General features: G+C 40.5%; 1 pseudogene; it reads right to left on the reverse strand.

Annotated features, from left to right (window-relative positions):
* Positions 1-7,356: 7,356 nt before the first annotated feature.
* On the reverse strand, positions 7,357-7,526 carry LOC126085811 (40S ribosomal protein S29-like; annotated as a pseudogene).
* Between the last annotated feature and the right edge of the window lie 3,923 nt (positions 7,527-11,449).

Genomic DNA, 11,449 nt, shown 5'->3' on the forward strand with positions numbered 1-11,449 from the left:
CCTCTTTATTCTTTCCTCTGAGCTAAGGCACACCCTTTAGGCCTTCTCTCCAGGCCAGGCAAGTCTCCTTTCCCTCTCCCGTCAGGGGTCCTCTCAGATGAAAGGAAGCCATTCAAGAGGCTGCAGGGGACACACCTGAGCAGACTTTCCCCACAGCAGCCCATGTCTCCTACTGGACATCACCTCACCCTCGGAGGCCCCGGACATGGATCGAGAGATGACCTTGTACATGCAAGAAGCCTGCAAACACTGCTGTCCCCAATTTAAAAAAACATGTAGAAATTGCCTTTTTTTATACCCCTCTGTCTTACAAGTGGGCGGCTTTAAAGAACAAAAATTTATTTTCTCACAGTTCAGGAGGCTAGAAGTCCAAGTCAGGGTGTGTCCCTAGGGGTATGCCCTTCCTTGTCTATTTCAGCTTCTAGTAGCTGGAAGTCTCTGCGGTTCCTGGGCTTGCAGACGTAGCTGCCGTGTGTCCGCCTTCATGTGGCATCTTCCCTCGTACATGTCTCTGTATCTGTTCTGCACTCTTCGTAACTAAGAAGTGATTAGACTTAGGCCCCATCTACCTAGGTATGACCTAATTAGCCTAACAAAGAAAACCCTATTTCCAAACAGGATCACATCTACAGGTACAGGGGCCAGGACTTCAACAGACGTTTTTGAGGGACACAATTCAATCCCTCTACCTGCCTTTAGTTTTCATTCCCCGAGGGAGGAGTGCCTCACTGCTAAAATGCAGATCCGTCTTCTAACTTTGAAAGCTGAGAGGAGAAATTCTACCTCTCCCCACCCTCTGGTAGCCAGGGTTTGGGTACCTAGGCTTGGCCAGTTGACATCAAATCTAAGAAACAGCTGATCGCAGGATGAAGAGGAGGGGTTCAGTGATGAGGCAGCTTCCTGGCCAGATTGTTCTTACTCCCTAACCTCTAAGAGCCCCCTTAATTCCCACCCATTTTCCAAGCTTGCTTGTTATGGATTACCTGTGAATATGACCTGGTTTTGGAAATAGGATTTTTCTTTTGTTATGTTAATGTGATCATACCAGAATAGGATGGGTCCTAAACCTAATGCCTTCTGAGCAGTGTCTTATGAAAAGGGAAAACAGACACGAAAAGAGACAAATACACAGAGGAAGAGACCACATGAGGAACTCTACAAGCCAAGGAATGCCAGGGTACATCAACAAGAGGGACCTTCCTCTAGAACCAATGCCCTGGTTTGTATTTCTAGCCTTCAGAACTGTGAGGAAAAAAAAATTTTTTTTAATCCACCTGCTTGTAGTATTCATATTACAGAATCACTAGGTAACTAAGACACTACTTCTCCAGCCTACCGAAGAGTCTGTGATCCTTCCAATAAAGGCCCCAATTTTTTCTTGCAGCAAAGCTATTTGTGCATAGTTTCAAGAGTTAAATAATTCTAAATTACTTATTATGAAAAATGGTGGCCACCTCCCCCACCCTCCACACACACATCCTTACCCCCATCCTCACAATGAAACTTATTTAGATTTTGGTTAAATTTTAAGTTTATATTATTAGGAACATGTAAGGTATTTATAACTGTGCATATCCTTAGGAAACCCTGGTGGTGTAGTGGTTAAGTGCTACGGCTGCAAACCAAAGGGTGGGCACTTCAAATCTGCCAGGCGCTCCTTGGAAACTCTATGGGGCGGTTTTACTCTGTCCTGTAGGGTCTCTATGAGTTGGAATCGACTCGAAGGCACTGGGTTCGGTTTTGTTTTTTGGTGCATATCTTATATCATGACGACCATGTCTTTCTTAACAACTCCCCACATCAGAAGTTAGTAATTGCCTCATTTATTCCTTTGCATAGGACTTTATGTATCCATTGTATTGCCAAGTCTGTTAACAGAAATGTACATCTCTTCTCAATACATTTAAACACATTAGGAAATATATTCATTTGATTTTTCTACTTATTTCCTTTTCTTGGAGACATGCCTTCTGAAACCCCCATTCTCTTCTCTAGTCTCTTCGACTAGTTGCTTTCTAGTTGACCCTTCTCACTGTCCTCCTGGAGGTTGATTGTCTTTCTCTCTCTTTTTGGTTCTAGATCCCCTGTTTCCTAGACACTGTTTTCCCCCCCGACCACCCCTTTTTCTTGATTTTCTCTGCTGTTTGAGGAAACAAATCCTCCAGTAGCTTCTTAAGAAACAGCTCGTGAGCTAAAATTTCTGAAACATTTTATTTCACACTTGATAGCTGCATTTGGAATAGAATTCTACGTCTGAAAACTTTTTAGCATGGAATTTTGAAAACGTTGACACATTGTCTTCTATCTTCCACACTGCTCTTAAGAAACCTGATGCCATTCCAATTCTTGTGTGTTGCTGTTGAGTCAATTCCAGCTCATGAAAACCTCATGTGTGCAGACTAGAACTGCGCTCCACAGGGCTTTCATGGCTGTGACATATTAGAAGCAGATCTTCAGGCCTGTCTTCTAAGGCGTGTATTTGAAGCGACAAACTTTCAGCTAGTAGCCAAGCGCTTAACACTTTGCACCAACCAGAGATTCCTGATTTTTGTAACCCATTTTTTTTTCCCTTTAGAATCTTCTAAAATATTCTCTTTGTCTTCAGTGTTCTCACTTGTCTTGTTGATACACTTTGGGGTGAGTCTCTTTTAGTCTATTTACTTCTTTGCTTTTTAAGATTTTACAGAGGTCTTTTGCATCAGATTTGCTCAATGCAGTAAGTAGCCTGATTATTTGACTGCTCCTTCCATGGGCTTGATTGTTGATCCAAGTAAAATGAAATCTTTGACAACTTAAATATTTTCTCTGTTTATTATGCTGTTGCTTATTGGCTTACTGTGAGGATTTTTGTTTTCTTTAAATTGAGGTGTAATCCAAATTGAAGTCTGTACTCTTTTTGATCTTCATCAGTAAGTGCTTCAAATCATCATCACTTTCAGCAAGCAAGGTTGTGTCATCTACACGTGCAGATTGTTAATGAGTCTTCCTCCAATCCTGATGCCCCGTTCTTCTTCAAATGGTCCAGCTTCTCATATTATTTGCTCAGTATACAGATTAAACAGGTATGGTGAAAAGATACAACCCTGACACACAACTTTTCCAATTTTAAACCACAAAGTATCCCCTCATTCTGTTCAGACAACTGCCTCTTGGTTTATGTACACATTCCTCATGAGCACAATTAAGTGTTCAGGAATTCGCATTCTTTGCAATATTATCTATAATTTGTTATGATTCACACAGTTGAATGCCTTTGCATAGTCAATAAAACACAGGTAAACATCTTTCTGGTATTCTCAGCTTTCAGTCAAGACCCACCTAACATCAGCAATGATACCCCTTGTTCCACGTCCTCTTCTGAATCCAGCTTGAATTTCTGTCAATGCACTGCTGCAGCCATTTTTAAGTTATCTGTCGCAAAATTTTGCTTGCATGTGATATTAATGTTATTCTTTGATGATTCCTGCATTCCATTGGATCACCTTTCTTTGGATTGGGCACCAATATGGATCTCTTCCAGTTGGTTGTCCAGGTAACTGTCTTCCAAATGTCTTGGCGTCGGTAAGTGAGCACTTCCATTTTTGTATCCTTTGTTGAAGCATCTCAGCTGGTATTCTGTCAATTCCTGGAACCTTGTTTTTCACCAATACTTTCAGTGCAGCTTTGACTTCTTCCTTCAGTACCATTGTTTCTTGATCACATGCTACGTCCTGAAATGGTTGACATTGGCCAATTCTTACTGGTACAGTAACTCTATGCATTCCTTCCATCTTCTTTTGAGGCTTTCTGCCTCATTCAATTTATTGCTTATCAAACCAAAACCACACCTACTGTGGTCGAGAAGATTCCGACTCATAGTGACCCTATAGGACAGAGGAGAATTGCTCCATAGGGTTTCCAAGGCTGTAAATCTTTATGGAAGCAGACTGCCACATCTTTCTCCCCCAGAGCAGCTGAGCACCTTAACTACTGTGCCACCAGAAAAAATCTGTTGCCATTAAGTTGATTCTGAATCATAGAGACCCTATAGGGTCTGCTCCATAGAGTTTCCAAGGAAGTGGCTGGTGGATTCAAACTGCTGATGTTTTGGTTAGCAGCTGAGCACTTAACTGCTGTGCCACCAGGGCTTGTTATTGCCCACAGAATCCTTTAATATTCAACATGAGGCTTGAATTTTTTTTTTTTTCCAGTTATTTCAGCTTGAGAAATGTTCAACGTGTTCTTCCCTTTTGGTTTTTAACTTCCCTTCTGGTTTTAACTTTGCACATTTCGTTATAATAATCTACCTCAAGCAATTGAGCCGCCCTTTGGAATCTTCTGTTTAGCTCTGTTACTTTGTCATTTCTTCTGTTTACTTCAGCTATTCTGCACTAAAGAGTAAGTTTCAGAGTCTCTTCTGACATCCATTTTGGTCTTTTCTTTCTTTCTTGTCTTTTTAAGGACCTTCTGCTTTCTTCATGTATGATGTGCTTGATGCCATCCCACAACTCTTCTTGTCTTTGGTCTTCAGTGTTCAGTGCATCCAATCTATTCTTAAGATGTTCTCTAAATTCAGGCAGGATATATTCAAAGTCATACTTTAGCTCTTGTGGACTTGTTTTAATTTTCTTTAGCTTCAACTTGAACTTGAATACTATGATTGATGATCTGTTCAGAAGTCAACCCCTGGCCTTGTCCTGACTGATGACATTGAGCTTCCATTGTCTCTTTCCACATATGTAGTTTATTTGATTTCTGTGTATTCCATCTGGCGAGGTCCATGTGTATAGAGTTGTCATTTGTGCTGTGGAAAAAAGGCATTCCCAATGGAGAAGTCATTAAACCACCCATTGCCGTCGAGTCAATTCTGACTCATAGTGACCCTATAGAACAGAGTAGATCTGATAGACTTTCCAAGGAGCGCCTGGCAGATTCGAACCGCTGACCTCTTGGTAAGCAGCCATAGCACTTAACCACCATGTCACCAGGGTTTCCGAAGAAGTCGTTAGTCTTGCAAAATTCTATCATGTGATCTCTGGTGCCGTTTCTGTCACCAAAGCCGTGTTTTCCAACTACTGATCCTTCTTTGTTTCCGACTTTTGAATTCCAATCGCCAGTAATTATCAGTGCATCTTGATTACATGTTTGATTGTTTCCCACTGTAGTGGTTCATAAAATTCTTCAATTTCTTCGTCTTTGACATTAGTGGTTAGTGTATAAATTTGAATAGTAGTCATATTAACTGGTCTTCCTTGTAGGCATATGGATAATATCCAATCACTGACAGCATTGTATTTCAGGATAGATTTTGAAATGTTCTTTCTGAATACGAATGCAATGCCATTCTTCTTCAATTTATTGTTTCTGGCATGGTAGTCCGCATGATTGTCCCATTCAAGATGGCCACTACCAGACCATTTTACCTCACGAATGCCTAGGATATCAATCTTCAAATGTTCCATTTTATTTTTGATGATTTCCAATTTTCCTTGAATCACTAATAGATGTTCGCAGTTATTACTTCTTGTTCTGAGTCATGCCCCCTCAGCATAATAAGGTCCCGAAAGCTTTACTCCATCCATGCCTTTAAGACCGACTCTACTTTGAGGAGACAGCTCTTTTCCAGTCATGTTTTGAGTGCCTTGCAACCTGAGGGGCTCATCTTTCAGCACCATATTGGACAATGTTCTGTTTTTATATATAAGGTTTTCATTGGCTATTTTTTTTTTCTCCAAAAGTAGATCACCAGGTACTTCTTCCTAGTCTTAGCCTGGAAGTTCTGCTGAAACCTGTCCACCATGGGTGATCTTGCTAATATTTGAATACTGGTGGCATAGCCTCTAGCATCACAGCAACATACAAGCCACCACAGTATGACAAATTGACAGACAAGTGGTGGAGGTCTTTCATAAATGCCCTTTATCATGTTGAGGGATTTTCCTTCTATTCCTAGATTGATAAGTGTTCTTATCATTAAACAAACAAAAAAAAAATTTATAGGTATCAAATTTTGTCAAATGCCTTTCTGTGTCAATTGAGATGATTACATGGATTCTTTTCCTTCAGTCTATTAACGTTGTGTATTATACTGATTTTTCTTACGTTGGACTACCTTTACATTCCTGGGATACATCCCACCTGGTAATGGTGAGTAATTTTTTAAATATGCTCTTGGATTTGATTTGCTCGTATCTTGTTGAGGTGTTTTTGCGTCTGTATTCGTGAGAGATATTGGTCTGTAGTTTTCTTTTCTTGTAGTGTCTTTATCTGGCTTTGCTGTCAGAGTAATGCAGACCTCAGACAATGATTTAGGAAGTTTTTCCTCTTATATTATTTGGAAGAGTTTGAGAATGATTTGAGAGTTTGGGTGGGAACCTGTGGCAACCATTGAACAGTTTCCTGTCTCCATAGTGTTCTCTCTGGTAGGTTTGAACTGCCGACCTTTTCGTTAGCCGTTGAGCTCTGAACCACTGAGCCACTATTATACAGTACGTAGCCTTTTCAGACTGGCTTCTTTCACTTAGTAACATGCACTTAAGTTTCCTCCATGTCTTTCTGTGGCTTGATAACTCATTTCTTTTTATCCCTGAATAATATTCTACTGTATGAATGTACCAGTTTGTTTATCCATCCATGTATTGAAGGCCATCTTGGTTGCTTTCCATTTTGGATAATAATAAATAAAGCTTCTATAAACACTTGTATGCAGTTTTTTGTGTAGGCATAAGTTTTCAACTCATTTTTAGTAAATACGTAGGAACATAATTTCTGGATCTTACGATAAGTCTATGTTCAGCTTTATAAGAAACTGTCTTCCAAAGTGCCCGTATGATTTTGCATTTCCACTAGCAATAAATGAGAGTTCCTGTTGCCCCACATTCTTGCCATCATTTGATACTATTATTGTTTTGGGTCTTAATCATTCTAATAAGTGTGTAGTGGTAGCTCATTGTTGTTTTAATTTGCAATTCTCTAATGACATATGATGTTGACCATTTTTTCATATACTTTCTTGCCAGCTGTATATCTTCTTTGGTGAGTATCTGTTCAGGTCTTTTGCCCATTTTTTATTTGGGTTGGCTTCTTTTCTTATTACTGAATTTTAATAATATTTGTATATTTTAAATACAAGTCCTTGATTAGATATGTATTTTGCAAAGATTTTTCTCCAGCCTGCAGCTTGTCTTCTCATTCTTCTAACAGTGTCTTTTGGAGAGAAAGAGTGTTAATTTTTTCTTTTCTTTTAGTAACCAATTTATTATTCCATTCACAGTAAAACAGTCACAATTGAAGATTTTTTATTTTATATACAAAGTTGTAGGGCATTGTTTCCATTGTTGTGTAGATGTCTTGGATAATTCATTCAAGGATGATCACTTAGTCCACCTTGATGAAACCTATATCCTTTGCATCTGACAGAAACACTGACCACACATATCAAGGCCGTGTTTCTGGATCAGACTGTGCCGCTTTGAGCACACGCAGCAAGAACGGGAACCCTAGCTGAGTTTTCACAGGTGGCTCCAGTAGAGCTGCTGGTGACCCATCTTGCTTTGAGGGATGTGCCAAAGCAAAAGGCTTCAATTTTAATAATGCCTAATTTATAAATTTTTCTTTCATGGATTGTGCTAAAAAATTATTGTCAAACCCAAGGTCACCTAGATTTTCTCCTACATTATCTTCCGGAAGTTTTGTTTTTCTTTTATATTTAATTCTATGATCCATTGTGAATTAATTCCTGCTAGAAGTGTAAGGCCTGTGTCCAGATTCAGTTTTTTACGTGTAAATGTCCAGTTATTCCAGAATCTTTTATTGAAAAGGCTTTTTTTTTTTTTTTTTTTTTGGCCATTGCATTGCCTTTGCTCCTTTGTCAATTGACTATATTTCTGCAGGGCAATTTTAAAAATATTATCTATTTTCCCATTTTGTTTGTCTTTGTGTGTTTATACCATTAAACAATCCCTACCGTCTTTCTGTTATTTTTGTGGAGTTTCAGTAGGGAACAGTATTCAATCTGCCTTTTCCATGTAGGAAATCCTTAAACTCCCTTTCTGCTTAGAACAGACAGAGTTCATTTCTGGTGCATGTAACCAAGCATCCTAACTGGTAGAGGGGGACAAACGGAGATGAGGGGACAGGGAAGATTGCTAAAGCCCCTGCCCCATCCACACACGCGCACCCTCCACCTCAGCCAAAGCATTTGCCGATGTCCATAGAAGGCAGGCTGTTTCTTTCTTCTGTGCTTCAACTCTGTCTTGACTAATCCTATTTTCCTTTCTCACCCTGTTGCCTGGTAAACAAGATTCTTCCAACAGTCGGTTCAAGGGCTCAAGACTCCATCAAAGCCTATTCGAATTTCTTCAGTTAGAATTGGCCCTCCTTATCTCCCCAATCATGTGCATAACTTATTTTATTGTACTTGTCATTTTATAAGTCTGTGCTCCTCATGGCTCTAGACCACTCCAGGTGGAGACTGCATTTCATTTGTCTTTGTATCTCCAGTGTTTGACACATAGTAGGCTTTCAATAATTTTTTGATGTTCACGAGCCAGGGAGTCCAGGAAAAGGAGATCTGTCCCAGAGAAGTAGGTTCTGGCATGCTTTCTGGATTTCATATTGGGAATACCACAAAATATCACGTGCATAGGAGTCCCTGGGTGGTGCAAATGCTTAGCACGCCTGGCTGCTCACTGAAAGGTTGGAAGTTCAAGTCCACCCAGAAGTGCCTCAAAAGAAAGGCCTGGCAAACTACTTCCCAAAAATAAGCCACTGAAGACCTATGGAGCACAATTCAGCTCTGACACACACCGGGTCATCATGAGTTGGAATAGATTCAACAGCAACTGGTGACTTCTTTTGGAAGTAGAAGGCCAGGCCTTTCTTCTGAGGCACTTTTCTGTGGGTTCGAAACTCTGATCTTTCTGTTAGCAGCTGAGCGTATTTGCACTACCTGCACATTCGACTAAGTCCAGCCCAGGTGGATGAATACACATGTACATGTAATGGTGCTGAGGGCATGAATAGTGAAGAGGCTTATGCACTCAGATTGCCTGTATTCATAAAAATTTCTGAAGACTATGAGAAGTCCACTAACTAGCTCCAACAGTGATCAACCCAGTGTCATTCATACAACGTTCATTTACCCAAAATGTACTCCACTCCCACTGCCATCAAGTCGATTCTGACTCATAGCAGTCCTATAGGTCAGAGCAGAACTGCCCCATAGAGTTTCCAAGGAGCGCCTGGTGGATTTGAACTGCCGACCTCTTGGTTAGTAGTCGTAGCACTTAACCACTACACGACATGTAAGCCCCCAATATTCACAATGTTAACTGTTAAACACTGAGAAGATGAAGTAATTAAATTCCCGATAATTACGAAGTGTTCACTATGTGCCAAGCGTTGTACTAAGTGCTTTATGTGACCATCTCATTTCATACTAACAGCACAGGGACAGGGAAACAGAAGAGGATACAGAGACTTAAATCCTCTAAGTAAGTCAAGTTACACAGATGGGGGAAAAGTCTGATTCTAGAGCAGGAGTGCTTAGCTATCACCCTTTTCTGCCTGCTCCCCAACCCCTCCACCAAAAAAACCCCAAAAAACCAAACCATTGCTGTCAAGTTGACTCTACTCATAGTGACCCTATACGACAGAGTAGAACTGCCCCATACAGGTTCCAACAAGCACCTGGAGGGTTTGAACTACCAACCTTTTGGTTAGCAGCCATAGCACTTAACCACTATGCCACAAGGGCTTCCTTGCCTGCCTCAGGGGTGGGATATTATCTTCACTCTTTCAAGGTCTTCCCTAGTCCATCCTGAGTCACACGATACACTTGCTTTCTCCTCCTCTTGGGAAGATTAGATTGGGGAAAGAAGATGATTCTCTTGGGACCAGAGAATTAAAGACAAGAGCCCAAGAGAAGCTCAGTGTTTTATATTCAGCTTCACAGGGATCTGAGAGCTTTTCTAACAGAGCTATTCAGACTTGTTGAACTCCAGCCTCAGCCCCACCCTCCTCTTTTTCTGAGGTCTCGCCAAACCTGACAGATGTGTCATCCAGTTTAGCACCAGTTTCTAGGTGAGTAATAGTATAGGAGACGTTTCAAAATCTTCGAGACTCAAGGATTCGTTGGTAAGTTTTCATTTTTAAGCTAGTAACCAGGAATTCTCAGGATTATTATTAGTATTTTTTTCCACTTTCATGAATGGAATGTATGCCTTGAGAATTGATTTATCACTATCTGGTTTCAAATTTCAGACTGGAAAATCGTGACAGTCGTGTCACTTTCTTAATTTCTGCCGAAACAGGAATGGTAAGCAGCAGACCCTCTCGCGGAAAAGGCAGCCTCTAGGGAGTTTATGTCTTGAATGTGATGTCTCAAGTAGTTTACAGAGATTATCTTGCCTTTGAAAACCCTGGCAGTATAGTGGTTAAGTGCTACGGTTACTAACTAAAGAGATGGCAGTTCAAATTTGCCAGGCACTTCTTGGAAACTCTATGGGACAGTTCTATCCTACCCTATAATGTCGCTATGAGTTTACGGCACTGGATTTAGTTTTTTGGGGGGTCTTGCCTTTGTAACTGACCCCACTGCTGCCATTATAAAGCTACAGGGGCTTGTGAATAAGGATGATGGCTTGGCATTTTGGCTTAGGGCAGGTGAAGAATGAACCATTTAATGGCTTTGGGGTAGAATATAATATTGGTACTTTAAAAAAAGAGGGCTTCAGTTTATGTCTGTTATAAAATTCTGCAGATATGCAAAGGCTCTTTGCCTCTTTCACAAAAAGAAGTACTATATTATTATGCAGTTTAATGTCCTGGTTAAAAACAGATGAGGAAAGAAAAAATAGTGTGAAATAACATCCAAGCCAGTCTCACCATAGCTCTTAAACAATTAACCATGTCCATAAGCACCTAGAAAACCCTGGTGGTGTAGTGGTTAAGTGCTACAGCTGCTAACCAAGAGTTCAGCAGTTTGAATCTGCCAGGTGCTCTTGGAAACTCTGTGGGGCAGTTCTACTCTGTTCTATAGGGTCTCTATGAGTTGGAATTGACTCAACTGCAACAGGTTTGGTTTTTGGTTCTAAATGTGTATATATATACATATATATATATACACACACACATATATATATAAAAATATACATACACATATATACATATACATAGTATATATGTATTGTGTGTGTGTGTATATATATATACATATATGTATTGTGTATGTATATATACAGAGAGAGATTTACATCAAGGCAATGGCTCACATAGTTATAGAGGCTGGAAGGTCCCAAGTCCGTGGGTCAGGCATCAGGCTGGAGGCTTCTACTGATTTATGGAGCTGCAGGGGTCAGACAGCAGTCTGCTGGCTCAAGGCTGTGAAGGCCGATGAATACAGGATTGGCGTGTAAGGTGGCAAGCTGCTGGCTCAAGTCCCAAGACCTGGAGCCAAACACAGGATCCA

This window comes from Elephas maximus, chromosome 11, assembly GCF_024166365.1.
Source record: "Elephas maximus indicus isolate mEleMax1 chromosome 11, mEleMax1 primary haplotype, whole genome shotgun sequence".
NCBI classification, from domain to species: Eukaryota; Metazoa; Chordata; class Mammalia; order Proboscidea; family Elephantidae; genus Elephas; species Elephas maximus.